Here is an 11,325-nt window from a genome sequence, read left to right as displayed (position 1 = left end):
TCCTTGGCAAAATGAATGTGAAATGGGGGAAGAAAAACTCTCACTAAATAATGCTGATAGTACCGATGAATTTGTATTAAATACTGTATTTCCTTGGCAAAATGAATGTGAAATGGATTTAAGTGAAAGTATAATTGATTTGAGTGAAAATGTAAATTTTGAAATGGAAGTGATAATTAACACAAAGCAGGTTACACCATTTATAACGATACCGACACATTAATACAGGATGCACATTTTGAATTATTAAGCAAAGGAAATGCTTTTGTTCCTAATTATAAGGTTGATGTTGCCGATGTATTAACAAGTTTGAAATTATATGTTAGACAACTGAATTTAAATTGTCATTTTGCTAATATGACTAGTTCATTACACTTAATTAATAACTGCAACCAAGTATTACAGAGAAAAAGCATGTTTGTTCCCCCTTATAAGCAAGATATAATGTTATTTGAAAAAAACTGTGAGATTGAATTCAGAGAAATACTGAAACAACAGAGTCTAAAGGATGACAATTTGTCAGTACAAGAGAGAACAGTAAGATATTTCAAAAAACAAAGATGTTAGATACATGAAACCGGATAAGGGAGGAGGGACGGTAGTCATGTATGCTATAGGTTATATAGTAAGAATGTATAAAATAGTTAATGATACCATGACTTATGAGAGGGTCTCTATAAATGAGTTAAATAGAGCTTATGCACAGATAGATTGTTATCTGATGGATGCATTTATGGATGGTAACATCAATGAGACTCTATAAATTTCTGAAGGTAGAATACCCCAAACTACCTGTAATTTTCGGTATACCAAAGGTTAATAAAGATGTTAAAAATCCACCCTTTAGACCAATAGTTGCAGCTAAGGGGTCGAAAACAGAACCTTTAGCTACTTACGTAGATTATAATGTCAAAGGAGTGTTGGGGGAAGCAGAACATATGCTACGAGATTCCTGGCACTGTTTGGAGAGAATGAGAAATATGGGGGAATGTGAATATAGTGTTTTTTTGACAATTGATGTTATCAATTTATCTACTGTCATTCCCCATAAAGAAGGGATGAATATGTTTCATGAGAGGCTGTTGAAAAGTAAAACATTAGATAAAAGTAAAATAAACCTGTTGGTGGACTTCATGGATTTGATACTAAAATATAATTTTCTGAGATATGAGGGGGAGATCTTTCGCCAAAAATCAGGAATAGCAATGGGAGAAAGATGTGCTCCCATTTTTGCAAATATGGTACGTCTAGAGTGGGAAAACCTTTTTGCATTTCAATCTAAATATATGAAGGAAATAATGATTTATAACAGATTGTTGGATGATACCCTGGTGCTTTGGAAAAGAACAGTTGAAGAGATTAGTGAATTTATTAATTACCTTAATTCAACAACGTCATTTTTAAGGTTCACATATACTTATCATGAGACTGAAAACTATCTAGACATCACTTTGAGTAAGAAAAACAATGTATTAAATAGTAAACTATATAGAAAAGAAAATTACTCCAATTCTCTACTACACTTCACTAGTTGCCACCCCCCCCCACCACCAGTTTAAGAGCATAGTAAAAAGGCAGATGGTGAGGGCTTCATGCTAGTGAGTGATGACATTGAATTTGGGAGAGAATTGTTTAAACTTATAGGAATGTTTCTAGAAGGGGGATACCCATTAAATCTGTTATTGAAAGTGAGGAAAGAAATTATAAATAAAAGAAATACAAATTTTCTACCTATTCTTAAGAAGAAAATGGACATAAATGAAATATTAATTAAATCCAATGAAAGAAAAACAAATGTGATGGTTTTAAGTTATAATTGGGTGACACCAGAACTGGTTAGAATATTGACAGAAAAGTGGGTCACTTGCCTTGAAGGGGAAACAAACGCCCTTTTAGAAGCAAAACCAAAGATATATAGAAGGGGGAAAATATAAAAGAATAGTTGGACAGAAATGAAAATAGAACAAAAAATATTTGTAGAATGGCAAAATATGGAACCTGCAGATATTGTAGATATATAAATGATGGGCCATATGTGGTGATAAGCTCCTATGGAGCAACCATTGCATTCCCAGGAAAATGCAATTGCAATACATCTAAGTTAGTATATGTGGCAACCTTTGTATCATGCGAAGCATTTTATGTTGGCAAAACAAACTGGAGGCTAAGAGATAGAATAGCTGAACATTTAAGAGCAATTAGAAAATAAAATAAATGTAATGCTTTATTTCTTCATAGTAAAAAATGGTTCAACTTTATAAAGTTTATTTTTTTTAAAAAGTTTATTTTTTTATAATAGATAGAGTTTTTATAGATGGTAGGGGAGGGGATATAGAAAATGAAGTAGAAGTAAAAGAAATGAAATGGCAGATGCGTTTAAATGCTCAAAATTCACCAGGACTGAATGACAACATTTCCCTGAAACCATTACTAAAACAATGGGCAAAAGTAATAAAATAGATTTATGGTGAATTTGTGAGGCATACATGCAAGGTATTCATACATGTATTTTCTAAAAAATATTATAATTATAATATGTATGATTTTATATATAATAGTTGGTAAAAGTGTTTAAATTAATAGGAAATTATGTAATTAATTACTTGTGTGTAATGACTGGATGCTGCTTCTTTTTAAACAGTAAGGATTTGATACCAAAATGACTCTGATGATGCTATATGAATTTAGCGAAAGTGCTTCGTCTTTTTTGGTGGTGTACAATAAATTCTACTTCTTATTTACGTGGTTGGATTTTTTATTTTTATTTTTTATCACCCAATACTCTCCCGAATTAGCAGTCCTAACAGAAACGTGGCTAAAACCCCACATACAGGATAGTGACATTCTAACCCATAGTTATAACACCTAAAGACATGACAGGACTCATAAATGAGGCAGCAGCATAGCTGTAATATATAAAAATACTATAAAACTAGAAAGACTTCAAATCAACCCCCCAGACCTCTTGAATTCTGAAATTCTAATCACCCGCCTTTAACTAAACTTCAATAAACACATCATTAGAATAGCTATTTATATACCCCCAGGTAACAACCCAGACATTATTGAAGAACTTCTTTGCTAGTATGCTTCAACTTTTAGTCAAGAAAGAATAATAATGGAGGATTTCAACATGGACTGGTACACCTGCTCCTTGGAAAATCCCTCCTATTTTATTAATCTCCATGGTTTCTGTCAAACTATACAATCCCCTACCAGATTTGACAAACATAGCAAAAAATAAAATCAATCCTCGACTAACACTTGCAAATAAACCCTTTCTCTGTCACCAATCTGACTGTCTCCATGACAGTCAAGTGATCACCTACCCACTTACATTCTTAGGTACCGCATTTGCCCTACTAAAAATGTCATTTACAAACTTTCTACCCACTTACATTCTTAACCACTACATTTGCCCTACTAAAAATGTAATTTACAAACTTGTCCACATCAAAAGGTATTTCTCCCATGAAGTCTTCAATCCCTCCTGCAACAGTGTGACTGGTTCTCTTTAAAATACCTGCTCTTTGATTCTGCTGTTCAATACTTCAGTGACAAATTCCTCAATATCCTAAACAACCTAGCTCCCCTTTGAAAGACTCATTCTAACTCCAAGCATATACCACAGCTTACAAATGATGCCAAGCAGCTCCCCAAACAGAGAGACAGAGCCTGGTCCCTATACCACAAAACCAAAAATCAAGACTCCCTTCTTACCTACCATCAATTACACAAGCTTGCCAAAAAACAAATCAGGCATTACAAAATGTTATACTATACAACAATGCAACAAAAACACCAAAACAATCCCCAGAAATTTTGGGGAGCCAAACAACTACTAAAGCCTGGACAGATCACAACCCCAGCTACAACCACAACATATTCTACAGATTATTTCCTCACAATTTAATTCACACTTTATCAGCTCTATACTCTCCCTAGTAAAAAACAATTGCAAGACCCCCCCCAATCTATTCCTAATGAATTAGTCAGAACCCTCAATTCCTTTTCAATCAAACCATTTCAAACTAATACCATCAAATATCATCTTTCCAAACTTAAGTCCTCCTCTCTCACAGATGACCAACTCCTCAATGAATTTCTAAAGCTAACAGCAGATGCCATCTCCTACCCTGTATCTCTCCTAACAAACTACTCCATTGCTGAATAGTACATCCCCAAACTCTGGATAGTCTCTTCTATCATCCCTCTTCACAAAGGTGGCTCCTCTACTGAGTTCTCAAACTACAGGCCGATTGCCGTCTTCCTTCCCATAGCCAAGATTCTTGAAAAATGCATGCACAGACAACTCCTTGACTATCTACTAAGTAATAATCTCCTATCTGCATCTCAACATGGCTTCAGACCTAAACACAGTACAACCACTGCCCTTATTAGTTTTACAGACTCAGCCAACCAGCTTAGAAATGACAACCAGCTAGTCTCCTCTATCTTACTTGATATGTCTAAGGCCTTCGATACAGTATCCCACCTAAAGCTACTAAATAAGCTAGCTTCCTTAGACCTAGCCCAGCCAGCCCTCTCAGCTACTTAACTGACTGCCAACAGGCAGTTAAGCAGCAAAATGAACTTTCCACTCTGGTCTCAGTAGGAGTACCCCATGGCTCACTTCTTGGTCCAATGTTCTTCACCATAGTCACCAACAGGCTCGGCACAGCCACCCAGCATGCAACCATCATTCAATATGCAGCTGACACCTCCCTCACATGTTCAGCTCCCTCCCTAACAGAACTCCTACAAACAACCCAACAATATTTCCAAGATATTGAAAAATACCTCTCAGACTCTCATCTCATACTCAGTCCAAATAAAACAAAACTTATGGTCTTCACTGATAACAAAGTTCCTGATAACCCTCCCCCCTTCACCATCTACTTAGCCAATAAAACTAAAATTAAACTTGTCCAGCACAACAAACTCTTCTGAGTAACAATAACAACCTAAAATTTGACAAACAAGTCACTGTAACTATCTAAAAGGTCAACATTAAGCTAGGTTCACTATACACAGTCAAGCCATACCTAACAGAGGCCACTACACATTCCATAGCTAGGGCTCATCTACTCTCTTCTACTCTCTACCTTTCTATATGCCTCACCAAGATTCATTAATCTCAGAAAATCAGATTTAAACAAACTGGAGTCCTGCTATAACAAAATTGCAACATTTGCTACTAACATCCCTTACAGATCACATCACTGCACAGCACTTCACAATCTAAATTGGATTGAGCTACCCGATCTCCTATCCCTCAACCAACTGACTTTCATTCATTCCATCTTCAACCATTCAGACAACTGTCCAGCCCTCAAGAGCTTAGTGCAGCCCTACTCAAATGGCAGGCTACTAAGATCCTCCAACAAGCTACTACTTAAAGTAACTATATCTAATAATTGTTACAGTAACTCTCATTCCCTCACCATATATCTAAGTCCTGGAATTCCATGCCTCAGACAATATTCAATTCTAGCAACCCATCCAGATTTAAACTACTGCTTAAGGAACGCCTAACCAAAAACTGCACTAATCCAGGCAGATCATTCTGTCCTTCCATGTTCTTACAACCAAAATATCTCTACCTTTACTAAAGTCTGACATCCAAACTCTCCCTTCTCTCATGGAATTCCAGTTTCTCTCTACCTATCTCAAGCTCACTACTGCTCCTATCTTTATCTATCACAAGCTTCCTACAGTTTCATCATAGTTTCATCATAACCCTCCTTCTTGTAATTCACCTCAGTATTGCCTTAGCTATCACTGTTTGTTGCTATGCTAGTGTTACTTGTTCTAATCAGCCATATTCTTGTCCATATACCATACATGTATCTCATAAATATTCACCACCAAAACCATGATATAGATCTACTGATCAGCCATTTCTCTCTGATGGCACAAGCTATTTCATGCTAGTTTATTTGTAAGCTTTCCTTTTTTCCACTTTATATTATCCTCTCATTTTTTTGTTTACTGTATGTATAAACTATTTACCACCTATATTTGCCAAAGTTATGATTTTTTTATTGTTATTGATTTCTTGTATTGCTTGTAATGTGTTTTTGTAATGGAGCTTTTCTCCCCGGGCCTCTGCTGAAAGAGAGCCACTGGCCCAGTCTGACATCCCTGGCAAACAAATGTAAAATTAATAAATTAAATAAATAAATAATGCAGGTGTAGTCAAGACTGATTTTTACTACCAAGTGCTTTTTAGTGTCTGATGAATGACATGGCAATTTGTTTCAGAAGTCCAAAATCTAGCATTTTTTGTTTCTATAAATAAGTTATTTTCATTGTTCCATCCATGTCTGTTCACTTCCAGTGTTGAATTACTTTTGTTTATTATTTGAATTAAATTAACTTGCTACTGTATATTTCCCTCTGGGACCTATATTCAGATTTGCAGCATCAGTGATAAAGCCAGGGAAACTAAACTTTTAATAGTTTAAATTAGTCCCATGAGGTTCTGTGTGCAATAAGAGTAAACGTTAAGAGAGAAATTCTGCTTTAGAACTTTACCAGAATGTATAACTGAACTATGAAATACTGTAAAGTCACCTGACACCCTGAACAGAGAGAAGAATGCTATTCTATACAATCTCTACTGAAATTACTGTGTTCCACAGTACTGAACAGGTTTGAGAAAATGGCACCAGCTCTTTATATCATGCTAACAATCACCATTTAGCATGGAGACTACACTAATAAGGCTATGTAGTACAGCTGTGTCTGAATTGCTGTCACAGGTCATTGTTTTATGCAGACATGCAGACTGAAGCCATGCACTTTCCAGTGACCACAAATAATATGGCAAGCAGGGTTGTGCACATGGCATGCACAGGCCTGCAGCACAATGAGGCACCACTCCAGACATATGCAGCACCACAGCTCAGTGCTAGGGAGATACAGTAACACCATACCTCTCAACTATACAGATTGTCACAGAAGGTCCAGATTTTTGCCTCATAATTTTGATTTTCTGACAAATTAGTGGCAAATCATTAAAGACTGAAGTTAGAAAATAATGACAGACATTTGAATTTCAGACTTCCTACCCTTTAGAAAATTCATGCTAATGCAAAATCTGTTATTCTATCAACCTTCTAAGTCTGTAAGAGCAATATTTAAAAACTGTCACTATTTTGTGGCCTTTGTCCCACTTTTATTTATAGCTTTGTCCAGATTTCTTGCTCTAAGAGGTTGAGAGGTATGAGTAACACTATAGTGCAGCCAAACATGCAGCCATGTATAAGGGCTACCATTATGCCTGAGTGAGTTGCCATGACTACTTTAGGTGCTGTGTAATGCAGACATTCTGCATTGTTAGCAGGAAGAACAGCATCTTCTTGTCCTTCTTGCAAGGGAAGTTTCTGAGCATCTATTAGGGCAATATGACAGACCCTTGTGGAAGGCCGATACCTGGCATGAGCTTGCAAGGATAGTAACCAATGCTACTGAAATCATCAATTTTGGTGATCAGTGCCACCTTTACAACAGAGACCGGACATGGTGTCTGCTTGACCTGCTTTGACTGTGGGAATTAGAGGTTAGGAAGGGGAGAGAGACAGTCAGAAATGTTCTGTAACTATATGTGATATCTGTATCTATCTATATATCTGTATATCAATACACACACACACACAGGTATACATTTAAATATATATATATATATACACACACACACACACACACACACACACACACACACACATTTAAATATATATATATATATATATATATATATATATATATGTTTAAATGTATACGTGTGTGTGTGTGTGTGTGTGTGTGTGTGTGTGTGTGTGTGTGTATTGAAATACAGATATATAGATAGCTACAGATATCACATATATTTTCAGAAGTGTATATATATATATATATATATATATGGCAAATCTTTCTTTGCCTGCTCTAGTGCCAGAACATGGAATGCACTCCCAAATCACCTAACCTCTACAATCTCTACTTCCCAATTTAAAAAACTTCTCAAAACACACTATGTAAAAAACTGGCTTTTCCCAGGTCACCCCTCAGGTTAAGCCATACCAACTCACTGCTGCTGGGATTCTACTAACTACAAAATGGTGGCTCTCCACCTCCCATTCTCTGCTTGTTTACCCAAGGATAAAGCCCCTATAGTTCTATGCAAAAAAATGTTCTGCAAAGTACTTACTCACTCTTAGCTATTTTAGTATTTATTCACTCTTAGTTATTTTAAAAAATGTAATTTCTGCTAAGTATGCTCAACTGTAAAGAGTTCCTGTAGGATTTATCTTGTCAGTGTGTCAGTGTGTATTTGTTATATTCTGCTGTATTTGGAGCTTTTCTCCCCGGGCCTCCACTGAAAACAGACCTGTGTCCAGTCGGACTTTCCCGGTAAACAAATGTTAAATAAATAATATATATATATGTGTGTGTGTATAAATAAAAATAGATATAGATGTATACACATACACACAAACACACACACATGTATTTTTAGCAGTGCTATTGCCAACTGGTATTCTATGTATTTTATACATTTACATGTATACTTGGTGCATATTTTGTTTGCCGATTCTGGGTGAACATGAGCTTAATGTGTGGAAGTTAGAGAAGCTAACAGCAACACTGTAAAAACAACGACTCTCCTGGCAGCTCTGTATGTAAAACCCATGCCAGTCAACTATATGTTTTTAGCATATATTAGTTAACATTTTTCCCATTGTGCCAATTTTCTGAAGGTCTGCTTGTTGAAGAGAAGGAAGTGAGGCCACAATCACCTCAGTCTGTGCTGACCAAAGCTTCTGGTAGTGGGCCTCCAGTGACTGTCATGGCTGCTTCTTAGGAGGGTTATGATGGTTCCCATACTATTGGTAACATGAAAACATCAATGGTATCTTTCATGGCTGCTTCATAGGAGGGAGAAGTGAAAGCTCTTCTTCTGAGAGTAGTCCAAAGGGGACAACCTTAACATCCCAAGCATCAGTTGTGGAAACTATTGGCTGCTTATGTGTGGCGGCAGCTTGATGCTAGCTCAGCAATGTGGAATGCCTTCTTAAATGGCTGGTGGAATCACATGACCATCAGACCACTGTCTCATAGCATCCACCTTTCGAGTGAATGATACCTGGGTCTGTTGCTCTCTATGCTGGCCTGGCATCCAAACATAGTAGAACAAAACTTTCTCCCCATTCTGGAACCACCCCCCTTATGTCATGCCTCTTTCCTTAATTGTTGTCCACCCCTTGCCAACAACATTTATCCATCCTTTGCACATCTGTGTCCATCTATTATCCCCCCCAGCCTTTTGTGTATATACCACCCCTGTCTGTACAAATCAGTGTTTTATGCTTGTCTATCTACCCTTGCTACCTGCCCTTCTCATTCAATCCCATCCAAAGCCTTCCCTTGCTAACTTCACCATTTACCCTTATTGTCTATAAATGTGATTGTGTCTTAATCATTTATTGGGAAAGCTTACAAAAACTATTTTTCATTCCTGTGCTCAGCGTACTATGGCAAGCTTTCAAAAATGAGATTTAAAAATATTCTTATAATTACCTTTAAAGTGACTATGGGTATAGTTCATTCATTCACTCACTCATCGTTCATTCTTTTGTTCATTTTTCAGTACACGCCCTTTCAAAGTCAGAGTTACAAGGGAAATGCAGTGTATCCCAACAAACAGTAAGCAATAGGCAAAGAACTGGTCATGCACAGGAAGGAAGTCCAGCAGAGGCTGTACACACAAGCTCATGCACATATGCAAATACATGTAATTCAGGGGATCTTCAGTATGCTTATTACCTAGGGTTACCACCTGTCCCACGGACATAATTATGTCCCATATTTTATGTAATAGTTTTATTACCATATCTTTCAGATGGTGGAAGAAATTGAAAACCCCAGAAAAACACGCACGCAAACACATGGAGAACAGGCAGACTCCACAAAGAAGGCACCCCAGCTTGGAATAAAACCAGGGTCTTAAGTACAATGACACAGCTACAACTGCTGTACCACTGTGCCAGCCCTATTCCGTTTGTGTGAACATGTATGTACAGCATGGACTAGGTCCACGCTTCAGTTTCTTTGCTTTCCCCTTATCTCTCTCTAGTTGTTTTTACAAAAGATTTAAAACTATTTTGTCTCCAGACATAGTACATTTATTTCCCCTGCTAAGTACAATTTTCACCACATTTGTAAAAAGATGTTTGATAATCAAAGCTTCACCAGCTGCATTCATAACCAAAGAGTGTTTCACTGATTTACAAAAGTACAAATATTCAAGTTTTCTTTACAAACAGAAGTACTAAGTCTCATTCTGTCCAAAACAGCTGTGATAATCCCACTATAGTTCTTCCCAGGGCAGGCTTTATATTACCATGCACCCCCCTTCCATTCCCATATACTGCAGCAGCCAAGTACCCCATCAGTTATGCCCCCTGGGCAAACATACCATTCCTATCACCATGCTGACACACTCTCTTGGGTCCCACTGCACAGGCTTCGATCTTCATGGTATATACAGTTCTTGTTTCTATGTAGATTATAGCACAGTTCACAAAGGTGCACACAAACACAGTACTTCAGAGAAGCTCACAACATTTGTTACAAACTAAGGTATTTTCTCCTACATAATTATTGGACCTCTAAAAGAAAATGAGAATTAAATAAATAAATGCTGCTTAAGCAAAATAGAGAAATATATAAAAGTTTTGTAACTTACCCTGTTCTGTCTACGTGAGCGTCTGCCTTTCTTCCTTAGGAGAAACTCCTTTGGCCAACACTGAAGTTTAGTTGTTCAGTAAAGGTTTTTTTAAGTATGACTAAACTAGGTGGGGCTTCCTTAATTATGCTCTCTCTCTCTCTCTCTCTTTCTCTTTCCCCTCCTCCACTCATCTCAGTGACAAACTTTCTCTCTCTCCTTACGTGAATTGAATGCTACACTGAACCTGATATTTAGTTATAAATGGATCTCTGTGCTCCCTAGACTTGCTTCTTTAACCTTGCTTTAAATATTGGTTAAAATTGCACAACAAAATTGCTTTTGTTTGTAAAACAATACTGCTGCTTAGAAACAGCTTTGTGAGGAAGCATTTCTTTACAAGTCTACATTTGTACATAGGAGAAATATAGAATTATTATTTTAGTGGGGGTAGGGGGCTGACAAAGATAACAGTATACAGGTAAGCTTGCAGGCTGCACAGAGGAGGTAGAGCATATTGGTTTTGTCTGCATCCACAATGTGTCGCTTGCCCTTGCCTTCTTCCTGTTTTGAGCCTATCAAAATCTGTGCCTCTGTTTGTAGAATAGTGTGTAGTC

At 37.0% G+C, this 11,325-nt stretch overlaps 1 protein-coding gene across 1 annotated transcript in view; it reads right to left on the bottom strand.

Annotated features, from left to right (window-relative positions):
- CAPG (capping actin protein, gelsolin like) overlaps positions 1-10,836 on the bottom strand; it is a 315,146-nt gene extending 304,310 nt beyond the window's left edge. The window contains exon 1 of the mRNA XM_044084038.1: positions 10,730-10,836. The gene's annotated coding sequence lies outside the window, so the exon portion shown is untranslated. The remainder of the gene's footprint in view (positions 1-10,729) is intronic.
- Between the last annotated feature and the right edge of the window lie 489 nt (positions 10,837-11,325).

This window comes from Protopterus annectens, chromosome 9.part0 (genome assembly GCF_019279795.1).
Source record: "Protopterus annectens isolate FY-2018-M chromosome 9.part0, PAN1.0, whole genome shotgun sequence".
Lineage (NCBI taxonomy): Eukaryota > Metazoa > Chordata > Ceratodontiformes > Protopteridae > Protopterus > Protopterus annectens.
This window is presented reverse-complemented; position numbering and strand designations above follow the sequence as displayed.